Here is a 22,773-nt window from a genome sequence, read left to right as displayed (position 1 = left end):
GGGAAAGAGGGTGGGATAGACTGGCTGTTTCTGATCAAATCCATTATAATACGACTTGACCTTAGCTTTTGAAACCCAAAATTTGACTCTCCCATCATACTGTGCCCTTCCTTATGTACAAATTCAATCAACTTAAAAAATGAAACAAAACAAAAAACCTAAGGTTTGAAAACCTAGAAACAGGCCAAAAACAGCAGTTACAGTTTCCTGTGCTACTTTCTCCACTTAACCTTCTCCTCCCAGGATCCTGAACTGTCCTTCACCTTGCGTTCCCTTTTTACCGTCTTACCTGCTCCTCTGTCTCCATCTGGAGACCCAAAGCTGCTGGCCTTCGGTGCTATAAAACCTGCCCTCCTCCCCATTTCCCGAAGATCATTTTCCTGCCTCCCCCACCAACAACCATATACACATGCATGCGTGCGTACTTGGCAGTCAGAAAATTCCTTTTCAAACATTCCTGGGCTCTGGCCACATCTAATATTTCTAGAATTCTTTAACTTCTCAATTTCCGTTCTTTGCATTTATAAGAAAAGACTCAGAGAGTTCAACTAACATGTCAAGGTTATAAGCCAGTAAATGGCAGAATGGCCTCTGAAGCTCATTGCTATAGACTGAACTGTATCTCCCTAAAATTCCTATGTCAAAGCACCCAGAGCCAATACATTTGAAGATGGAGACTTTGGGACATAATTAGGGTTAGATGAGGTCCTGAGGTTGTGGCCCTCGTAATGGGATTCGTGCCCTTTTAAGAAGAGAGAGCCAGCACTCTCTTCCTGCCTCGTGAGGACACGGCACGAAGGCAGTTGTCTGCAAGCCAGGAAGAAGACTCTCAGCAAGTGAATGGGCCAGAACCTTGATCTTCTATTTCTCAGCCTCTGTAAGTGTGAGAAAATAAATTTCTGTTGTTTAAGCCACTGTCTATGACACTTTGTTATGGCAGATGGAGCTGACTAATACCCAAATTCTTCTCTGCTGAATGCTCTAGAGTCTTAATTCAAATGCAGTGAGAATTCTTTGTAGTAAAGAAGAGATTCTGAGTGGGAAGAGAGTCTTATCCTTTTGCATTAGTATAGAGTATACCTTTTTAAAAGTAAATGTTAAAGCTCGTAATACCTATACTTGCGTGTTCTCCAGGGTAAAGATTAAATATAGAGTTGTTAATGATAGTTATTACAAGTAAAATTTATTTTTAAAAACAGGAAAAATGTTTCTGTGCTTCCATGTTTCTTTTTTTTTCCTACTTAACACGTTTTCTTCCCATATTTTCCCATGAGAGAGCTATTTGTCCTCAATTATTTCCTGTAGTGACTTTAAGGAAAGACGTAGATCAGAGAAGGGGAAGGAGTAGTTGACATATAGAAGTTTTTTCCAACGTGAAATTGTCCCACTCTCTCCCCTCCCCTATGTCCTAATTAAACCTGGAAACCACCGAAGCAAGCTTCTTAGTTACCTGTAACAGATGGAGCCCAAGGGACCCTGAAGTGTTTTGCTGCTCATGCGCACTCCATTTTGCTAGACTGGACTTTACAAGGACAATATAGCCAGCGAAGCATCTCTGAGCTGATAGCAGGGTGCATTCCTGCTGTATTCTGTCATGTGCATGAAAGACTAGAGGCCAATAGCACTTAAATAATAAATGTGCCATTTGACGGTGTGCATCATTGAAATTTGAGGGAAATAAGCAAACCTTATTTTTGGAAAACTGCAAGGGGCACCATCAGAATAAAAGTGTTGGCGAAAGGGAGGAATTTTTTTAGGATCCCAAAAGGGACTGGATTAGAAAGGTATGTCCTCTAATTCTGGCCTTTGTGGCTGTTGTGGTCATGGTCACTGTCACATTAGCATGTGGCTGGATTGGGGAGATATTGGGGAATAAGAGCTTAATCATGGAAATGCAATGATGGGGAGAGGGAGGATCCCTGGAAATATATCCTGACTTTGAGAACAATAAAGGATAACTAGGGGTGATATCTCAGCTTAGTGTTCTGAGTTCTGCTGATGCTTTCCCAAGGCAGTAGACTCTAGGTGTCTCTGGAAAAGTCCCTCTTCTTAAATCTTACTCCCATTGGAGGTCACTGAAACTACCAGTGGACTGGCTCGAGTTCAGTTTGGATCCTAAGTGAATTCAGATGATTCTTTGAAGCACCATTCACTGTTTCTCAGAAATAACCATGAGCCATGGTGTTATTTAAAATGCAGTTTCTCAATCTCAGCCAAAGTGGTCTGAATCACAATCTTTAGGAATGGAGTCTGGGAAACTGAATTTTTAGGAAAAGTCTGGGAAAATTACAGTGTACTCAAGTTGGAAAGCCCCATATCCTGGGCATCCCAGTGTCTAGAATAGTGTCTGGCTCCTAATACTCACAAAATAATTACTGCCATGAATGAACAGATCCCATTATGTAACATAGTTCCTGACTCAGGATATTATTAAATTAATCTTTGGTAAATGAATGTTCAAGATAGCGTCTGGTTCGTAAGAGGTGCTTCTGAATGAAAGAGTCTATCCACTCAAGTAGCTAGCCATCAGCTTCTAGGATTTGGCAAGGCAGCAAACCTGCTGGAAGGGGAATCAGTAATATGAGTCTCAGCTGAAGGACAAAGATCTGAGTTATAAGAAAAGCGGTGCAGGACAAAGGTGGCAGCAGAGAAATGAGGTAGAAACTAGACCTTCCTTCCGGCCCTCCATGTGCCCTGCCCGAGTAGCCAGAGCAGTCACTGAATCAGCAGTAGGGGAGCAGTAGGGGAGCAGAGCAGTGCTGGAGCTGCAGGGGGTGGAGCTGGGTTGGAGTGACATTGGAGTACGCACACGAACATGGGCAAGGTATGGTCATCCAGAATAGTCATGGCATGGCTAGTAAATGGGGCGAATGAGCAGCAGGAGTACGTCCTACAATTAGACCTGCTCTCTTCTGTCAAAGCTTATCTGACCACCCCCCCCCCCAATCCAGCTCTCCAAGGGTCTCTCCAAAAGCTTTTAGGAGTGTGCTTATAGCATGGTTTGAAATTTAAGGGATACAGGAGAGAAAGCAAGGCAGTGACAGCAAATACGGTAAACAAAATCTGTAATGTTGTCGGGTCTTCCTCAGGCTCCCCATGCTGATCTGGAGATGGAGTAACATCCAAGACCTCTTCTGACCCCAGAACAGAGTTTATAAAGAGGCTTTGCCCTGGAAGCGTATAGCTGAAAATCAAGTAAAAGTTTTCGCAGCACATTTTCCCTCATTTTAATTGTAACCCATGCTTATTCTGGGGAATTAAACAAACAAAAAACACAAACAAGCTTTTAAAATACTGCCTGATTCTACCTCAGTGTACGTGTTGGCATTTTCCGCCTAGTCTGCTTGCTGTGTGCACCCTATATGGCTACTGCCATTCTGCATGTGTGGTTTCCCGTTCCACCATTTTGTTTCCTCTAACTTTGTGTAGTAATCTGTTATTGTGTGGTTTTGATATACAGTATAGCAGAGGTTTAGAGCGTGAACTCCGAGAATTAGAAAAATCTAGGTTGGCATATTGACTGCCACTACTGCCTATACGATCTTGGGTTTGTTTTGCATCCTCTCTGGCCTCAGTTTCCCTTTCTGTGAAATAAGACTAAGCAGTTCCTACCACTGAGTGGTTGTGAGGCTTGAATGAAATATGTAGAGCCTGTCACATCGTATCTGCCATATGGTAAAATGCTTGAGAATGTGGGTTTTTTTAAAAAAAGATTCTATTTATTTATTTGACAGAGAGAGAGCACAAGTAGGCAGAGAGGCAGGCAGAGGGAGAAGGAGAAGCAGGCTCCCCACTGAGCAGAGAGCCCGACGCGGCTTGATCCCAGGACCTTGGGATCATGACCTGAGCCAAAGACAGATGCTTAAGCAACAAGCCACCCAGGCACCCCTGAGAATGTTTTTTGTTTTAAGATTTATTTATTTATCTGAGAGAAAGAGTTGGGGGGGGGCAGAGGGAGAGGAAGAGAGAATCTCAAACAGTCTCTCCACTGAGCACACGGAGTTCGATCTCATGACCCCAGCATCAGGACCTCAGCCAAAATCAAGAGTCAGACGCTTAACCAACTGAGCCATCCAGGTGCCCCAGTGCTTGAGAATGTTTTTAATAAAAAGAAGACTTTCAATGCCTGTATTATAGTTTATCTTAAGCTGTGCCAAAACCCCACATCCAGTTAAACCTTTGTAGCAAGGTACATCTTTGTGCTTAAAATTTCTTCATGAATTTCATGTAATTTTATGCATGTAATGTGTTTTTACTGCCAATAAGAGAAACCTAACTCAAACTCCTTTAAAGCAGAAAGAGGCCAGTTTACTGACCTACGTGATGAAATTTTGAAATAGGTAGAGGTGAGCCCTCTTCAAAATCACTGGAATCTGGGACTCTTTCATCTTGAGGCTCTTGCTCTCTTTCCATTTCTCATCTTCTCGTCTCCTCTTTTCTCATTGCTTAAACTAGCTTCTCTGAGTCTGCAGACCTGGTCATTAGCAGTTAGAGGCTGACATCCTTACAACCTCATGAAAAGGGAGGGAAAAGCCTTTCCCAGTGTAACTCCAGAATTGTGTGGAGAGGTGGTGGAGGGGAGACAGGTGGAAGTCTCTGTCTTGGTATGAGTCACATGTCCACAACCCAAACTGATAAACCTAAGGATTGTTTCTTTAGGACAGAGTGGAATTACTCTGAGTGGATTCCATTCACGAGTGGAATCACCGTTGGGGTCATCAACATCATAGAGACTCTCGGGATATACATATTGCCCAATGTTCTTGTTCCATGACTTTTTGCAGACTTCCCTCAGATTCTCATCCCTTGGTTCCTCGTCTACTGTTAGTGTGGAGCTCTGGATTCCTGATGCTCAGGGTTAGTATGGAGTCCCAGATTCCTGAGGCTCAGGGTTGATCTGCCTGCGTTAATGCGTGCTCTACTCTGCCTTGTGTGTGTCTAATCAGACTGTGGATTCTGCCCCTTCTGCCCCCGTGCTGTCTGCAGGATGTCAAATTCTGGTATGACAAGAAGAATCATGGTCATTCTCAAAACGCTAACCTAGGGAATGGATAGACTGCTTTGTATCGTTAGGACCAGGAGAGGTTAGGTTCGTGAGGGCAACGGCAATGGTTGATTCCCCTCTGCCGTGTAAACCATGCAGCCTCACAAAAGGCTCTCACAATCTAGAGGGAGCCCCAATCTGGAAGGAAGAACAAACTTTCCTGATATTTATTGAGTGTCTGTTTAGTGATTGACTGCCATCTTCCACTCTGCCTGTTTGAAATCAATAGGAGACTTAATGAAGTGAAAATGAAATCAATATTTAATTCCCACAGGTAAGAGATACTTCCGTGGCCTACGTTCACCTGCCAACTTCCCCCAATTCCAAAAGGTAATAAGAGCTGGGCCATCTCAGCCTCACGACGAAGGTTTATACCTATGATTTCTTCCCTAGTTATTTCCTGCGTTCCTACTATGCATCCGGTGCTATGACTAGTAATTTTATCACATCCACACAGTCACTCCCAGTGATTTATTAACTAAGTATTACATACGGGGCATATAAAGTGCCAAACGCTTTAAATATGTCATTTGAGCCTCCCTACCACACTTTGAGATACGTGGCCGTCCGAGTCTACACATGAGCAAACAAAGGCACAGAGATGGGAACAAACTTGCTCTGCTGGAATATTGCAGAGGTAGGGTTTGAACCCACAGCTGGCTAATTCCACATCTTGGGTGTCTTACCGCCATTTGTCACCATCTTCCATTTCACAGATGTGGAAACTGAGACTCAGAAATAACATGGCAGGCCACACACGCTAGTAAATGGATCCTTGTGCTTTGTTTCACCTTTAAGAGTTCCTTTGAAGCACAAGTTAAATTTCAGCTGTCCCATGTGTCCTGTTTATACGGGAGCTACAGGGAATAAGGTACTGTACTCAATCTTTTAGGGAATATAAACTTGAAGACACAGTCCTTGTCCTTACAGAATGTATGGCCTAGTTGGCAGCAATATGACAAGTGAAAACAAAACACAGCAGGTGGGAATCCAGACATGGCTTAGGTGGTGAAACTACTGAGCTGCCTTTGGCTTTTAGGAACAGAAATCCAAGACTCAGATTGACATAAACCATAGGAAATATGTTTCCTTGCATAACATGAAGACCGCAGACAGGGTGGTTTGGGGGCTGGTTCATTCAGCATCTCGACAGCGTAAGAGTGCAGATATAGGTCATTCTTGCCCTCTTTCCACTCTGTCTTGTCATTTGTTCTGAAGCTAAACTCCCTCACTGTTACAGGGTAGTTGTGAGAGTATCAGGTATGTCATTCAGAAATGACCACAAACTAAAGGACATACATTTCTTCCTATGTGTCTATTTTCTAAGAGTGAGAAACCTTGGGACGCCTGGGTGGCTCAGTCAGTGAAGCATCTGCCTTTGGCTCAGGTCATGATCCCAGGGTCCTGGGATCAAGTCCCACATCAGGCTCCTTGCTCAGTGGGGAGCCTGCTTCTCCCTCTGCCTGCTGATCCCCTGCCTATGTGTGCATTCTCTCTCTCTCTGACACATAAGTAAATAAAAATCTTAAAAAAAAAAAAAAAAAAGAGTGAGGAACCTTTCCCAGATGTTGCCCCACAGACCCCTGAGCATCTTTGGCCAGAATTGCATAATATCCATGCCCCAAATTATTAATGTCTCAGGAAATGGAACAACCATAACTGATTTAGAGGACCCATGCGACAGGGCTGAGGCAGCTGGAGGAGCACGGATATCTTAAAAAAATATGCTAATGAATCTGAGATAGTCGCATAGTTCTAGGAGCCAGCTGGGATGGCCACTGTTGGGTGTGGGAATGCCTCGGAAGCCACAGGATGCCCAAGGGAAGTTCAGGGACGTGAGAACAAGAAGCCCTTCTACGACTCTACCTCTTTAGGGACTCACCTGGACTTTAGGGACACACTGGGACTCACCTAGAACAGTTCAAAGGACAGCTCTGCTAATTCCTCCCCGTGTGCTCTTGGGAAAATTACTTAACTACCGTGCGCTCTATTTCAACTGCACAGTAAGATTCTTTGTCACGTGTGGAACACGAACTCTCCACTTCCCATACCCAAGGAGACCAACTGTAAATATTCCTCTAAGCATCCAATAGAACAGAAGACATCCATTTGGAAATTTTTCTCAATAAAGATATTGTGTGAGATTATTCACACTGCGGGGGGTTAAGGAGAGTTTAAATCCAGCCCTGTCTCACTCGCCAGGCTGTGCACCCTGGCAGATGCTCGTGCCACCCCAAGGCAGGCGTCACCCCGCAAGGACATCATCACTTGCCATACTTGCAAAAGTCTAGACGTCTGCGTCTGCCTGGGGAGAGTAATACCATTTAAAAATTGGCACCAGGCACCGTGTGGCTCAGCAGCAGTCCAGCTCCTCAGGATGCTCACAGTGAGAAACTGGGGCCTCTCTACTGAGCCTTCGCGCAAGACAAGACATAGGAAATGTAAGCACGTGATTTTAATCCTTCTTTGCAGCCCAGAGCTGTACCAAAAATGTATGACAGCTATGAGCATGGACTGGGGAAACGTAATACCTGGGCTTTTCCCCCAAGTTGGGTTCTTTGTTATTCTCTTAGTTTGTGCTTCTGAGCCAAGGGTTTGAGGGCAGGCAGCTTTTTGGTAGATGATCCCAGGGAGCATGGTGAGGTGGTAGGGAACAGGGGAGAGCTGATACTAGTTATCACTGTTGGCAGCTGGGCCTTCCTTCCACCAGGGACTGTCTGAAGGACTTTATAAGACACAACTTAGAATTGTCTCACCAAGGAACAAAAACTCAGGTATTTAATCTAATGACTCCTATTTCCCACAGATGATGGTTGAGCTTGGGGACATGTGGTAGCCAACTAGGTAACCTCCTAGTTACCATCCCTGCCTCCTGGCCCTGGTGTGGTCTTTTCTCACAGTGTATCAGGCTTGGTCTACGTGACCAATAGAATATGGCAGAGCAATGGGTTGCTACTTCTGAGGATAGATTATTAAAGACATTGTGGCTTTTGCCTTGTTTTCTCTCTTGCGTCACTCACTTGGGGAAAGCCAGCTGTCACTCAGGAAGCCAAGTGCAGAGGCTCACATGGCTCCTGTTGGCTTCCTGCCCAGAGCCATGTGAGTCAGTGATCTAGGAAGTGGATCCTCGAGCCAGAGTCAAACCTCCAGATGACTGTAGCCCTGGCCAACACCCTGATGGAGTCTCATGAAAGAATCTGAGACCATCTCAATAAGCTTCTCACAAGTTCCTGACTCGCAGAAACTGTGAGATAATAAAGGGTACCTAGGTGCAGGATAATTTGCTATGCAACAGTGATAACTCGTACAAGGTATTAAGTTCCTAACACTTCTGAGTTGTTTCTTGCATAAGCCAGGAAAGGTCCCGTGGCCAAAAGAAGTCATCAGGAAGAGAGGCACAGGTGGCTGACGAAGGAAGTTTATAGCATATACCGCAACTATCAATGGAAGCTGCAGGTGACCTCTGCAGGATGTGTCAGGACAGGTCACAGCCACGCCAGCTGTGCAAACGAGCAGGACCATTCATGCCTCTGAGCTTCCGTTTTCTCTCTTCTTTCTGCCCACTCCTCTTCTCCACTTCCCAATTTTTTCTCCTTTATTCCTATTTCTTGATGGGTTGATCTTTGAAGACATCTACCTTCTTGTTTAAAACCAGGGTTCTGGGGCGCCTCGGTGGCTCAGTTGGTAATTGTCTGCCTTTGGCTCAGGTCATGATCTCAGGGTCCTGCGATCAAGCCCCGTGTTGGGGGGGGACTCAACTCCAACCTCATTTGAAAATAAAAGTCTTGGCAAATATAGTAAGTTAAGGATCAAGATGAAATCAGATTGGATTGGAGTGGGGCTTAAGTCCAATAATAAGAGAGGAAACAGAAAGGCACACACGGAGAAGGTGGTCACGTGAAGACAAAGGCAGAGATGGGAGTTAAACTGCTTCAAGCCGAGTAATGCCTGGGACCCCAAGACGCTGGAGGAGTCAAGAAAGGATTCTCCTCCAGAGCCTACAGAGGGAGTCTGGCCCTACCAACATCTTAATATCACACTTTTAGTCTCAAAAACTGTGAGTGAATAACTTCCCATTGTTTTAGGTCACCTGGTGGTTGGGGACTTTATTATTGCAGCCCTGGAAACTTATACAGGAGGTAAAAAGCAAACTGTAAATGGGCTTAAGAGAGAATAGGAGGTGAGAAATGAGAGGTGGAAGGTATGGAAGAGTGCTCCTAAACTGTCTTATAAACTAATTGCCTGTGTTGAAGGATAAGCTTTTAGTTTTTTGATGTATTGCATAATGTTATTTCTATAAAATACAATAGAAATAAGCAAATGACTCCAAAAATGAAATAAAGCACCCAAAACATGCAACAACCAAAAATTTAAAAAAAAAATTATAAAACCAGTATTCTTGACAGTCAGCTCAGGCAAACCCTGAAGGACTACAATGAATCTTTGGTTCTTATAAGAAGCTGTTTTCCGAACTGAGTGTCCAGTTCTGTGGCTTGAGCAAATAGTAGGGTCAACCACAGCAGATTCATGAGACTTTGAAAAGTACCTCTCAAAAAAATAAAATAAATAAATACCTGAATAGGCAGATGGGTTGGTTCAACTTAAACCCTAGTCTTAATGCAAGAGGCCACGGGCACTTGCTTTTCACGCTGCTTGTCCCAAAAGGGCTTCAGATTTGAAGTCAGTTGCAGGAAATGCATCGGAGGCCTGATCATGCAGGTCCTGTGCCCGCAGAGGTCATTGCTCAAAGATGGAATGCCCAGGCTTCCTCTCTTCTGGAACTCAGGCAGGTGGGCAAAGCGGCCCAGGGAGGGTCATTTCCCTGGAAATGCTTCAGCTAAACTGTGCAGATGTCCACGGTTAGGGGTGAAAGTCTCTTCTTGCTTTTGACAGATTCTTAGAGGCCCCCCCAAAGTGTGAGAGCTACCGACGAGGGCTGGTATGGTCTGCAATTTGTATCAACAGGGCAGAAAAGAGAGCTTCAGCTGAGTTTTGGGTTTTTTTTTCCCCCCAAACTAGTCTTGGCAAGATGAAAATAGTATTTGGAAGGAATATGCTTGATAGCAGTGTCTACAGTTTAACTGGGTATAAGCTTATCTTCTTGGTTCTGCTGGCTCCATGACTACCACAGGAGTTTCTGCCCTTGTCATTAATGCATTTTGATACCTGGGCTTTCTCTGTGGCCCTCTCTGGTTCTTACTGCCTCTGGGCCAGGATCACCCCCCCCCACCCCAAGCTGGAGAAAGTATATCAATAAATACGCATTCTTTCCACAAGGCTGAAAAATACCAAGGTTTAATTTAATAAGCTCTGTTGGTTGCTGAAAGTGTATAAGCATGTTGGCAGTTTTTGTAGTATTGGCAAAATTGTATTCAAATCAGTAAATATTACTGAGTACCAGCTAGATGTCAGATTCAGGGCTTATAAAGCAATGCAGAGCTCCAAGGCAACCAAAAAAAGAATTTAATGTGATGAAAAGAACGTACAATTAAATACAGCTTAATCGTGTTTTGAGGATTCAGAAGGAATGTCAGCTGTTCTAGGAGCATTATTTATCATGGATCTTGTTTTTCTTGTTCTTTTTGATTTTTGTTCTTTTTCTAACAAAATCAAGTGGCTAGATGCTAGATAAACCTGAGTTACTAAGCAGGTTATCAGAAGAGGGACTTGGCAAATAGGATGTGATTTTATGCTTGACTGCAGCTAGTAAGAGAAAAACTGAATTTTTGCTCCACTGTGCCTTTGTATTTCAGAGAGGAACTCACAGCAGCCTCCACCCCCAAACTAAATGTCCATTTGCCAAATGATGCAAAATTTGGTTCCTCTTCATGGACCTCTAAAATTAACTTTCAGATGGCTGATTCTTACAGATGAGAACTGGGATTCTAAATACTCAAAGGCCATAGAACATGTCTGTTGGGTGATTTATTGTGCCTAGATCAGCGGGGAACTGGGGGCACAATAGCTGGGTAGACCACACAACTCTATCCCAATCCTTCACCCTAACATTTACTCTCTGGCCTCTGGCAGGGTTTAATGCACGTTTGTGACGAAAAAAGTCCCTACAACCATCAGCTTGTGTCATGCCATGAAAAAGAAAATTCGCTTTTTGCCTTCGAATCAGGAAGTTCTTCTAAACGTCTTGATGAAGTTTTTCTTGCTTTCTTTACAGCCAGTCCCTCATCAGTCACTGACGGCCTGGTAAAGGCAAACCACTGGAATGCAGGAGAGGTTAAGTGCTTCCAACTCTAGGGTTCTTTCAGCTTTAAGAGTTCATTAGAATTGTAAATGGAATTGGCACTGAGTTGAATTTCAAAGATGGCTTGTCTTCCTTAGTCATTAAAATAGCTCCTGTGTTTCTGTGGCACACTAAAGAAGTGTGTCTGTAGCTCTTTATTTTCCTTGATTCCATCAGTGTTATAAGGACACCTAACAACAAAATAAATAATGCATTTGTTTTAAGAACATACCCCCAAGTGACTTAAAGGGTGCTAGTTTCTGGATCTTTTCCACTGTCCTACATAAAAATACTAGCTCAAATATCAAAACCTAGCCAGCCCTTTGTCTTCATTTTCACTGTGACAACCTTCATCCATACAACCACCAGTTTTTCTCTTGGCTACTGCAGCTCTCCAGTGTTCCCCAGCCGCCCCTCTGTCCTGCTTTTGGTCACTTAGAATGAAGTCTGGAGTCCTTACTGCCATCTACAAGGTTGTATTAGTTCCCCAGTCTTGCCATAACAAACTACCACCGACCTGGGGGCTTAAAACAACAACAGAAATTTGAACAAAATAGTTCTGGAGGATAGAAGTCCTAAATCAAGCCATCTGCAGGGCCGTGCTCCTTCTGAGTCTCTGGGTAGAATCTTTCCTTGCTTCTCTCTAGCTTCTGGTGGTAGCTGGAAATCCTTCACATTTTTTTACCTTATAGTTGCATCATTCCAATCTCTGCCTCTGTCATCACTTGGCATTCTCCCCCTGTGTCTGCCTCTATTTTCTTGTCTAACAGGATTGTATTGTATGTACCCACCATAACTGAGTATGACCTCCTCCTAACTTGATTACATTTGCAAAGACCTTATTTCCAAGGAAGGTCGCGTTGTGAGGTACTTGAGGTTAGGACTTCTACTACATATCTTTAGGGGTGATACAATTCAACCCATAATAAAGGTTTTTCAAGACCTGCCTAGCTCTCTGTTACCCATTGCCTATCTCCCACTAGGCTACTACACTGATCTTTCAGTTTCTGGAGCATCCTAGTTAGTTTCTACCACAGGCTCTTTGCATGTACTGCTGTCTGCCTAGAATATACTCTTACAAATTGCTCTGCCTGGAATATACTCCCTTGATCTTCCTACAACTTTCTCCATCTCTGTTTTTAGGTCTTGGTTTTAAATAGTACTTCCTCTAAGATGGCACCCTTATGCCTCTTTATTATTCTTTTTCTCTTTCTTCTCTGATATTTTCCTTCATAGCAATTTGTAGATAGTTATAATTAAGTTACAAATAAAAACAATATGTAAATATTTAACTACTGACTTGCTTGGGTTTTTCTCCTTGTCCCTCTCCCCCCAAATAAAACTGTGAGTGGCAGGAATCTTGACTGGTTCTGAATTGTAGCGTACTGCTTGACACACACTAAGTATCATAGGTTTTTGTTCAAATGAATAATTGAATGAACAAATGAGTGAATGAATAACCCAGAAGCAAGTATGGAAACACACATCTCTGTCGAGAAGTCAGTCTTACATAAAAGGTTCAGAGTAAAGAGGTTAATGTGAGGCAGACCTTTCAGTTTTATCACTTATCGTATGATCTTTTACTTGACACCTTGACGTCTGGAAAACGGGGGTGATTATAGTACCCACTTGGCTCAGTCAATGAGGAGGAGGCAGGATACACGGGCATGTGTGGTAGTAAAGGCAACAATGGAGGGAGAGCTTGCGAGGTTATCAAAAAGCAGTGATGTCAGTTGGGGCCAACCAGGAAGTTCCCAAAGAACAAATCTTGTCTCACTCAGTTCATGGGCCAGCTCCAAAAAAACATAGATGACAGTACTATCCTGAGGCCACTTTGTGTGTGCTTTTCACATTAAGCTAATTGCTTTGGTGGCAATTTTGCCACTAGGCTGCAGGCCTGGGAAACTGCCCATTACACTTAATAGTTCAAATCCTTGAAATAAGATGGCAGTGCAGGAATTTGGAAAGGTCCATACTTATGACTTTATGGAGGAAAATTTTAGTAAGAAGCTGTGAAGAGAGAATTGGCTAGAATAGAAAAAGAAAATTCTATGGCTCTATCTTTAGGAAGCCATAAATCAACACCAAATCTGAAGCCATGGTGAGCACTTGCCGTGAGGGACAGGAGACAAAATACAGGTCTGGGGAAGGCACCGCACTTGAGTTAGCTTTAAATGAGAGGCACAGATTCATCCCTGGGCTTATGCTGACCCAGTAAAAGCTGAGGCTTGCTGTTCTTTGGGCAAAGACATTACATTTTCCTTAAATCATGTCTTTTCACTATTATAAGCCAATTGTATGGATTCTACAATTGCATTAAAAAGAAATCTAGTCAAGAAGCTCAATTACAGCTTGATTACAGCCAGGAGGAAGCAAGTTCACAGTTTGGTGTCCAGAGTAGACAGACTTGATATAGAATCTCAGTTCTGTCACTTGTAGGACCAGAAAGCATACATGTACTTGGACTAGAATCAGGTGGAAAGGGCTCTGGATCTGAAATCACCTCTGGCTCTCCATTACCAGGTGGGAGATCTCAGATAGCTGTCAGCCTAACGAAACCCAGCATCTCATTTGTAATCCGAGATTACAGTTGCTCCAAGAATCCCCTCAGGTGGCACCCTGAGGTCACTTCCAAGTCATCACCTGCAAGAATTCCTAGCTACCTCTTCTCAAAGGTCCCTGTATCTCTGCTAGTCTACTACTCATGATCTATTATGCTGTAGTTCTTCCCTCTAGACCAGCGTTTCTTATCTGTGTTTCATTACTGTCCCTTCAAGATTATTTTTGACATGTTTTTTTTTTCCTAATTGTGCTCTCTGCTGGCCATTGTATTTTAATATCACATATATTCAATCAGTTTGCGTACTGTGATCCCTTGGAGGGCCATAAAACATTGTAAGATTTAATATTCTTTGACGCCCCCCCCAAGGTATTCTTGGCCTATTGGGGGCAGTGTTGCCCCCTTTTGAAAATGCATACCCCAGACTATAAATTATAGGCTAGCAAAGGTATGAGTCTTACCTACAACAGTATCCTTAGTACATAGCACATAAGAAATGCACAGTGATATTTATTGGCTGGCGGGGGTGGCAAATCATTGGTGGATGAGGATTAACTGAGAACAATGTAAAGAATTTGCTTAGTCTTATGCTTGTTACACAGCAGTTGGAAACATATTTGTTCCCACTTCTGAAAACCAGTCCAAACCTTCCAACAACGTTGTTCAAAATTATTTCAGATCTTTGTTTTCATCTCTAACCTAATTGTTGACACATTGAGGACTCATGTCAATTTCCTATTGCTCTGTATCACTGTGTGTTTACTTTTTAATGAAAAAACACATGAAAGAAGGAATTAAAATGTAGATCAACTCATCCTGGGTTGAAATGATTCCAGAGTGTAGAGATCTCTCTATTAGCGAAGGAGTGGAGCACGATACCTTTGCTCATAACCACCATTTCTGTCTCACTGAAGTGATTTATTTCTGCAACCTGGTAGCCCTCTGTAGGGAGAAGAGAAAGAAACCTTGCACCTTAGAGAAGCAGCGTATTTAGCTCACTTTTTAATCGGAAATCTTTGGGACGAGTATGCTATTACTTGCAGAAAGAGAATTTTACCCTGAGAATTTGGACACACCAAGAATAAGGACAAACAGAATCTACAGTATTAGAAGTTAGGAGAAGGGGTAACTTGAGGCCCAGGGTCAGTGATTGCGAGGGAGAAAGAGGGAACTTTGAGGGCTCTGGGGAGTTTCTGTTTCCTAATCTGGGTGCTAATTACATGGATATATTCAGGTGGTGATAATTCACAGCTCCATGCTTATGACTTGTATATTTTTATGGATGTGCATTCTAATTCAACCAAAAGACAGAATAATAAAACCAAGGAATGAGGTCTGAGCCTTCTAAAGGTCACTTGTGTAGGCAAGTCACTTTTCTTCTCTGAGCTTTGATTTCCTTCTTTGTAAACTGAAATAATACTAGCGTCTACCTCACAGGTATGATGGTAGGATTGAATGAAATGTAGTATACAAATGGCTTAGCACAGTGTCTGGTTCATTAATGATTAGTAATTATGAATTAGTTGTTATTCATTAACATTATTCATTTAGCTCAAATTTACTGAAACTGTTAGAAGTGTCCATCACCGTCAACTCATGAGCAGTGGGGGTCTATGTGTAGAAACAGGGTAAGATGTAGACTCCCCCCAACCCCAACATTTCATCATGAAAATTTTCAAACACGTAGAAAAACGAAAAAAAAAAAAATAGTACAGTGAATTCTTTAGACCTAACCACCTGCATTCTACACTTAATATTTTGGTAGATTTGCTGTATAATGGAACCATTCCTCAGACCCTAGTTGGGCCTTTTGTTACAGAGACCTGACCATGGCCCTGGGATGAAGCTGGTTAAGGAAACTTAGTAAGGAAAACTATAGACTAGTATCAGGAAGATATCTCAGGTGAATTTACCTGAATGGTGCTGTCACATATTGAATAATTCAGGCCTTCATATTTATACCTCTCAGCAGCCCATAAAGAAAAGAACTTGCTGTGGGAAATGGAGGTAATATAGCTTCAAGGCCACTGTGTCCTTTGCAAAAGCAAGTGAAAAACAAAGCCTTTGGGTGACCTTGGCTTGGCCAAGGGCATATGCGGCAGAAGATGTAAATTCTTCCCAAGAGCTTGTGAATTCATGAATTAACACTGACCTTGAATTAGTCATATTTTCCATTGGATGGATACTGAAAAGCCTAGAGATATTTTTCTCTTACATACATGCTGAGTTTTTCTATTCTAAATTTTCTATAATGACTATGGATCATTTGTACAATAAGAGCATTTGTTTTGGTTCCTGCTTTAATAAATCATGGTTCTGCTTTAATGAACAAAAACAAATAATTTATAATTTGTCCATTAATTATTTGCATGTAAATGCATCTGTTAGAGTAACTTAATAAGCCATTGAAAAACATTCTCTACTGCCAGCCGAGTTACCCTCTATTTAGTAAGCATCTCCTTTGGGGGAGAGGTTGCTTTGTTTTATTTTGTTTGAAAGCAAGGAGGTGCTGGGAAACTAAATCAGATTGCATCTCACGAATTTGAAACATCATGAAGCCACCAGGCCTAAGGTAGAAAGAGAGGGCTCATTGAAAATTTCGTTAATTGAAGTGTTAATTAATGGACCTGTCCTATACCAGATTGATGAGAAAGCCCTTTGGGAGAGTGGCCTTTCTCAGCACAGCCACCCACAGGGTGAATTTTTAATACGTAGTGTTTGCCAAACTTTGCTGCACTTAAGAATCACCAAAGCCACTTCAAACAATCCCAATACCCAGGCCCAATCCCTTACCAGTTAAGAAATTCCAGGGAGGGACCCTGACATCATTTTTTTTTCTTTAAAGATCCCCAGATGGTTCCAATCTGTAGCAAAGTTTGGCAAACACCAGCCTAAGAAAGATCTTACCCACACCTACTTGTGCCCAAAGAGGGGGAAGAAAAAACTAAATAAGAAGACAAAAACAAATAAATATGGGTATAAACTACTCCTTGGCCACATACATGCTTTAGGAAGTGTCATTCCTTTGGCTTTTAAAAATACAGTTGAGGGACACCTGGGTGGCTCAGTCAGTTAGGCATCTGCCTTCGGCTCAGGTTATGATCTCAGAGTCCTGGGATCGAGCCCTGTGTTGGGCTCCCTGCTCAGCAGGAAGTCTGTTTCTCCCTCTCCCTCTCCCTCTCCCCCTCTGCCCACTTGTGCTCTCTCTCTCTCTGAAACAATTAAATAAAATCTAAAAAAGAAAAGACAGCTGACTTGAAGTCAGGTGAGTCATTTGGCTAACTGGACATCATTTCCTGAGGAGCTAGTTTGGAAAAGAGAATGGTTAGACTACAGATCCCAAAAGGAAACCCAAGGAAGACAGAGTGGTGGAGATGGATAGGAGAAAGAAAAAGGGGTGGGTGGCAAGAACAAGGAAGAAAAGCAAAGTTAAGTGTCAAGTTTGGATTCTGAAAAGTTCTAGCCAGCATCCCAGAGCATGAGTGAGAAAAATATTCTGAGAGAAGTCTGACTGCATTTAAATGGAAAACCTGGGAGATCGATCGATCTATCTATCTATCTATCTATCTATCTATCTATCTATCTATCTATCTATCATGTGTTTGTTTGGAGGGTGTGAAGCAGGGCCACCTGTTACTCAGTTTCAGTATTTCTTCCGTTCTTCTTGTAACCATGACCACTAGATTCTTTTGTCCACCTCAATTTAAATCCTCTCTCGAAGCCATTTCCAAGGAGCAGAGGGTGAATTCAAGAAGAGGCATGGGTCTGGCTTGGTTACAGTGCCAGGCATGAAGGAAAGCGCTTCCCATAGTGTCTGGGACTTCATAGGGCTCCGTATTTTACGGCGAGTGTTAGCCTATCAACTGGCTTGGGATGTCTTATTCAGTTTCCCCGCAGTTTGCTTGGTAAGCAGAGTGTGGAGAGAGCACACACACTTGAGAGCTTTGGGGTACAGCAGTGGTGTGCTAGACCTAGCTCTCACTGTTGTGGATCGGCTCATAAGAGCTGACTTAAATTTTTAGGAAGTTTGTGAGGTAGCTTTTAAACAAACACTAAAATTCAGTGACATAAACTTGCAATTCAATAAATTAAAAACAAAAGTAATAAATACTCAACTCATCCTTCCTAATTTATTTTACTGCATTTTACTGTTATCCCCATGCCTGAGGTCATGTATCTGTTGACTCTGTGCAGTGGAAATACGCTATAATTACGTGCTGTGCTGCTCCGTGACATCACATTGCTGACTTGATATCAGCCGCGGCGAGTATTCAGAGCGATCATCAGCTGCTAAAAACCAGGGCTTCCCCCCCGCCCCGTACTGACTTGGTTGTGAACCTTTCCCAACATATCTCTGGGGTAGGGTGAGTGTGTGGGGAGAAGGGATGGGCGCAGTTGAAGCACCCCGATTATTATCACAAAGGACAATGATGAGGTAAAACTTGGAAGAAGACTTTCCCAAAAGGTGCTTCGAAAACCAGATGGGGAGAAAGAACTTTTGGTATCTTTTTTTTTTTTTTAAAGATTTTATTTATTTATTTGACAGACAGAGACAGCCAGTGAGAGAGGGAACACAAGCAGGGGGAGTGGGAGAGGAAGAAGCAGGCTCACAGCAGAGGAGCCTGATGTGGGGCTCGAACCCAGAATGCTGGGATCACGCCCTGAGCCGAAGACAGATGCTTAACCACTGCGCTACCCAGACGCCCCAAGAACTTTTGGTATCTTATACAAACCAGGCAAGATACTGAGAGAAGCAGGCCAGCAACTAGCAGTGGAATCCATGCTCTGCTTCCTGATGGCAAAATCAACCCTGTTTTCACAAGTGACGATGATGCCAGCAGCTTATGAAACTGCCTCGTGAAATCCAAGAAGACCAACTTTCCTAATCCTGATCTTGCAGAAGAGCTAATCCCTGATCATAAATTTGTAGGGTTTGCATTTTAACTGAGTTTTTAAAGTATAGTGAAGTGGTCCAAACAACCAGAAGGTACGGAAACTCATGAAATGAACATACACTGTCTTTCTAACACCCCGCGCCTTCTGCGCTACTGCTCTTTTTACATACCCTTTGTTTCTTATTTGCATATCCAAGTAAATATAAATGATATTTTTTTACCACCATTCTCCCCTTTATTGCACAAAATGTTGCATAATGTACTCACTTGCTTTTCTTTCTTTTTTTTTTAACCATTAATGATAGATTTTGGCTATCTTCCCATATGAGTGCATAAAGAGCTCCTTCATTTTTTTTTTTTTTTAGATAATAGCTGAAGAGTGTTCCATAATATGAATTTATATCATCAGTCACTTCCTTGACCCCTAGGTTGTAGCCGATTCTTTTGCTATTGCATAATGCTGCAATGAGTGACTCTTTGTAAAGGTAGCAACGTAAGAAGTGCCTCCTTCCTGGCAGCCCAGCTCACTAAAGAACTGGTCAAAGTTGGATTTTGCCAATCCGACAGCTGAGCAATGGTGTCTCCATGGAATTTTAAATTGTGTTTCATTTATTCTGAGTGGCCCTGAGCTCTTTTCATAGATTTAGAATCTATTCCTCTTTTCTCTCCTCCTCCTCCTCCTCCTCCTCCTCCTCCTCCTCCTCCCCCTCCCTCTCCCTCTCTGTCTCCCTGTCCTTCTCCTTTTTTCTTTCTTTCTTTCTTTCTTTCTTTCTTTCTTTCTTTCTTTCTTTCTTTCTTTCTTGAACTGTCTTTTCATATCCTTTGCTCATTTTCCTATGTGTGTTTTTTTTGTTGTTGTTTTTTAATTTCATTGTAAAGCCTATAAACATCACCTACAAGCCTCCTGGGATGGAGTGTATATTCCCGTGACTGGTGAGATCTTTTTGTTGTTGCCGTCTAGTCATGCTAAGCTTCCAGGTGGCTGGGGCAAATATCATCTGATATGGTGCCGCAGGTGAGCTCATCTGAAAAGGAGAGATAGGTTGGTCCCCAAAATATTTGTCCATGAAACACAGTACCCACAACCTTCATTAGAATTAGATGGCAAATCTACACACTAAAGACCAACCTTCAAACTCCAGTCCAGTCATACCCTCTTATCTCCTCTTTCTCTCTTCCCCACCTCTATCCTTCTCTCTCCCTCCATCCTTATCTCTCCCCCTTCTCTCTTTCTTTTCTCTTTTCTATCCCTCTCTCTCCCTCCTCCTCTCTCTCTCTTCTCTCTCTCTCTTCTTTAACCATGATGGGGACTCCCTACCTCACCTAATAAACTGCCTCCCATTCTCTCCATGCCTTTCCCTGCTTTGTTCACTTTGCCTGAATTGCCCTGAGTCCCTAGCAAACTCGTGTGCTGGTGTCTGTTTGGTCAGTAGCTGTGGTGCAGTGGTAAGACTACCGAGTCTGGAGCTGGATGGTTTGAACTCAAATCTCAGCTTCCTCACAATCTCCTTCAGCATTAAGGGATTCAATCCTTCATTCCCCAAGCCCTGGTCTCCTGCTCAAGAAAACCTGGCAGTAATGTTGCACAGTAGCTAGGAGTGTGGCTTTTGGAGTTAGTTAGACCAGAGCTGGAATCCTTGCTTATCTTCTTCCCAGTTATGGTTAGTTAATTGGGGAAATTACTCAAAGACTCTAGACCTGTTATCACATTCATAAAATGGGGAACAAACCTCCATGGGTCTGTCTCATTCCTGCATGTTTTGTGAACAAATGAATTTGGCTTTTGTTCCATACTGGGTTTCTCTAGGATATTTATATAGTGAACACTGTGAAAGATAAAAATTTCTCCTTATAGAGCAGAGGACAGATTTGTTTCCTGTCCAGGAAAATAAAAATTATGTCTTTCCATGCCAGAGCTTGGAACGTGTATGTGCAGGCCCTATGAGATACTGGGGTTTCCTAAACTCAAGGTCCTTCACTCGTAATGCAAACACAGTGCGTATAGCATCAATCTGGCCCCTCTTCACATCACCCTGTTGGAATTGGGACTCCAGAAACCAGCACGAATGATGTGACTCTGGCTATTGCTGTTACTGGGAACCGTAAACGGTCCTTTGTCTCTGACCCAGGGCTTGCATATCTTCTGCCAGCTTCCATGAGACCATGGCAGGCTAACTTGCTAGTTTGAAAATAGGGTAAAATCTCAGAATCTTGACATTACTGGGCATTTACTTCATAGATTTGTTGAAATAATTAAATGTATTAACGGGGCACCAGGGTGGCTCAGTCAGCTAAGCGTCCAACTCTTGGTTTTGCCTCAGGTCGTGATCTCCGGGTGGTGAGATTGAGCCCCATGTCAGTCTCCATGCTCAGCACAGAGTCTGCTTGAGTTTCTCTCCCTCTGCCCTCCCCCGCTCATATGCACCCCCCCCTCAAATAAATACATATATAAAGTCTTTAAAAAATTAAAAATAATATAATAATGTCTAAAGTACATACTACACTGCCTACGCCTAGTCCATAGTAGTTAGAAAGTAGGTAGAAACTAGAATTATTATTCTTATTATTGTTAGGATTCTTTTTTTTTTTTTTTTTTTTAAGATTTTATTTATTTATGTGACAGAGAGACAGCCAGGGAGAGAGGGAACACAGCAGGGGAGTGGGAGAGGAAGAAGCAGGCTCCCAGTGGAGGAGCCTGATGTGCGACTCGATCCCGGAACGCCGGGATCACGCCCTGAGCCGAAGGCAGACACTTAACGACTGTGCTACTCAGGTGCCCAGTGTTAGGATTATTTCATTACTTGCTCAAGAGGATTGATGTAAGATTAGGTGAATCATATTACTGCCTGGTCCATGGTGGGCTCTCAGGTACATATTTCTTTTCCATTCATTTAGTTGTATTATCTTGGGGAGGCTATGATACCAAGGAGGGATCACAGACCCTCTCCAAAGGTATATTAAGTTCACAATCTGTTTTCAGCTCTCAGTCTATAAGTCAGCCAAGGGAGAGTGGTCCCATGGGGCAGAAACAGGGGCCCCATGCCTCAGTGTAGGTTTCTAGCACCCCACTGTCTGTTCAAAGCCACGATGAGCCATGCAAGGTAGAGTTTTGCCAAATCTAGGGACACACTTTGGTGCTGAATTCTAATTTTATACTAATACCTCTCTTGGGGAAGAATATATACAACCTTTGAACCTATAGCTTTCCTTTAAGAATATGCTTAAAGACACTAGCATTCCTGGTTCTTGAATTCCATTCAGCACAGTTCCCATATCACTGGCAGGGGGAGCATGTGCCCCTGCTCACTTAGTTGCATTCACTCCCCACCCTCCCAATACTCCTTTAACAAATATTACCAGGTGATTGCCACAGGCTGGGCATTTGCTTCTAGCGATGGTGGTGGAGGAAACAGACTTGGTTGCTGACCTCAGGGAGCTTACAATTGAGTAAAGAAGCCAGCAGTAAATGAATATCATACAAATAAAATTGTAACTGATCAGTGGAGGACACCCACACTGTTGAATTAGTTAGGGTAAGTAACTCCCTCCCAAATCCCTGCTGCTTAGCATAAGAATGGTTCCTTTTCTCTCTTAGGTCACAGGCCAATGTGGCTGCACAGTGGGGACTGGGGCTGGTGTGGAGATGGAAAGACCTGGGCTCCATTCAGACTTTTAAGTGCCCAGACTCTCCATTTGTCCATGTGGCCATTTCTAGGGCCTCCTCCCTTATTCGGCAGGCAGACAGCACACAGGCAGTTCGGGCGAAGGCTCTATGGGCAGGTCTGCGGATGGCACACACCACTCTGCTTAGACCATAAATGCAAGGGAGGCTGAGCGGGGACTAGCTAGGTGCCTGCAAGAGTCTTCAGTTGTTTCCTGCTTCAAGGAAGAAGTAGAGAACAGACTGGTCAAGTGCAGCGTTGCCCAATAAGTAACTGGCTAGAAACGTGGGCTCTGGAGTCAGCCTGCCGGGGTCTCCTCCAGGCTCTGCCACTTGCCAGCTTGGGTTTAGTGATCCAGGCTCTCCAAGTGTCGC

At 43.1% G+C, this 22,773-nt stretch overlaps 1 protein-coding gene across 1 annotated transcript in view; it reads left to right on the top strand.

Annotated features, from left to right (window-relative positions):
• Nucleotides 1-22,773, top strand: part of GRM7 (glutamate metabotropic receptor 7) — an 814,755-nt gene that overhangs the window by 660,385 nt on the left and 131,597 nt on the right. The window lies entirely within an intron of this gene.

The sequence above is a fragment of the Ursus maritimus genome, unplaced genomic scaffold (assembly GCF_017311325.1).
Source record: "Ursus maritimus isolate PB19 unplaced genomic scaffold, ASM1731132v1 scaffold_14, whole genome shotgun sequence".
NCBI lineage: Eukaryota > Metazoa > Chordata > Mammalia > Carnivora > Ursidae > Ursus > Ursus maritimus.
Note: the sequence above shows the minus strand (reverse complement) of the source record. Positions and strands in the feature narration are given on the sequence as shown.